Here is a 2,229-nt window from a genome sequence, read left to right on the forward strand (position 1 = left end):
AACTCTTTTTCATTTGGGGGAAAACAAGTCAACGAGCCATTTTCGTATGTTTACGTGAAAAGGGAAGCATCGTACCTCAAATGCGTGTCTTATTGCGGCAGACAAATCATAACCAGAAGAACTCGAGATTGGTCAGTAAGTTGCGAAGACTAAAGTTTCTTACATGAGTGCTGTCTACCACCAATAGGTTTTGCTGTATGGATGCGTGCACAGTTGTCATGTGAAAAATAACTTTGTGTTGGTTTTTTCAATGTTTTTCTTCTTTTTTGATTAGTAAACTGTGCAAATCGTTTGAAGGGTTTGGTATTAAACGTTTCACCAGACTTTACCAGTTAATAAGAGACAATACTTTTCTGGCTCCTACAAGTACAGAATATCGCAATCCGGCAAAAGCGATTTAGTGTCACTGTCGCCGTCGACAGTTCTTCATGACTTTTCAAATTTGAGTTTCTCGGGACCGATCTACTTTTCAATCCCAGTTAGGATATGATGCAGAAAGAAGAAAAAACTGCTCAGATGAATGCTGTTTTCGCGTTGATATATGTGTTGGTATTACGACTGCTTATTACAGCCCGTTGTACAAGCTATAAAAAAAAATATAGCTTCAGGCAATCATTTCCTTTTTACATAGTTTCAAGGCTTTCCATGGGCAAATTCCGGTTTGATATTTAAAATATTTATTCTTTTGGAATTTCAAAAAGATATTCTCTCATTAGTTAAATTATTTGTGGACGGAGCTCTTCAATCAGTTAAATTTCAGATGAATGCGAGTCGAAAATTCTTACACATTAATTCTAACAAAATTTCTGTTTTCACTCTACGTTTTTTGATTACGGTGATAAGTTAAGACTGCTAGACGAGTCTTTGCATGAACACCAGCATATGTTTAGGTAATTTTAGATTTCAAAAGACTTAAGAGCCTATTAAATACAAAGAAAATTCTCCTTCACAATAATTGGTAAATAGGATTGATAAATTGTTCTTTTACTCTCATTAAAGGCGAATTAACAAAGTGTATGTTCACGCAAATAAAATTCCGACAATCTTGATAGGTGGAAAATATATATATAAAATATTAATAATGTTTGAGTTTTTTAATGATGCGCTGGCTTCACTTATTTACTTGGATTTTACCTTTAAATCATATGCTGGCTTAATATTTAATATTCGAAATTTCTCTTGCAGAAACAGTCAGTTACAATAGGGACTTTCACTTATATATCCCTGATATTTCAATCAATTTTAATTATTCATTTCGCCAGAAATTATTCATATGGGCAAAGTACGCTAATGCACTTTGCACCTTATTGGAAATAAAATACGTATCGTTACGTCATAGAAATTTTCTTTGAAATTGTTAATAATTTTCATAGTTTATTATATTAAAACTTATTTTCAAAACTAATTTTTTTTCTTTTTCTCTTAGACAAAAGGCGTATAGCAATAGAAATGATAGAATCAGTAAGCAATCGAAATTTACAAAAATTGGCTAAGAAGGAGAAATTCACTCTGCGATGAATCTTAGGTACACACTATCTATATTATCCTAGTTATTGTCTTGTTAGACGATCTGTTGAGACTCCTTTGATCGATGAAAGTGTGGGCTCATATTGAGCAAAAAGTTATAAAGTTTCTGTTACACGGTAAACGGTATGACGTAATTTTATTAAGAATAGTCTAGAGAAGAAATTGCACTAAAATAAATTGAGTGAAACCAAAACATTATATATTAAATAAAAAAGCGTATGATACCTACTCTGCGTTATGAATCGTATCCTTTTCGGTTATTACGACATCCCTTTCGCCAACGACAAACTAGTTAGATTCAGTCTTTCTTTTTGTCATTGATTTGAATTTATTTATTTATTTTTTTTTTTGTAATCCGATCAATCACATCGGGCATGCCACCGAAGCGTGCGACAGAGTGATAGCAGGAAGAAAGTTGGAAAAAGAGAAGAAAGCTAGTATGTAGTATGGTCTACCGCATTGAGATTTGAATCCGTAAACACTGACTTGAGAACCGCGACTCTTATTTACTTGGTTATGCGGTACCTCATTCACTACTCACTAATAATATCACTACACCGTCGGTCCATCATACAATCGACATATTCATAATTGATCGATCAGAAAATATATTCATTTAGTTTTGCAAAATTTTTGATTACAACCATTTTCAGAAATGTTCACTAAACCCATCTTTATTGATTCACAACATGATAGCATATA

This window comes from Glossina fuscipes, unplaced genomic scaffold, assembly GCF_014805625.2.
Source record: "Glossina fuscipes isolate IAEA_lab_2018 unplaced genomic scaffold, Yale_Gfus_2 1, whole genome shotgun sequence".
In the NCBI taxonomy this organism is placed as follows: domain Eukaryota; kingdom Metazoa; phylum Arthropoda; class Insecta; order Diptera; family Glossinidae; genus Glossina; species Glossina fuscipes.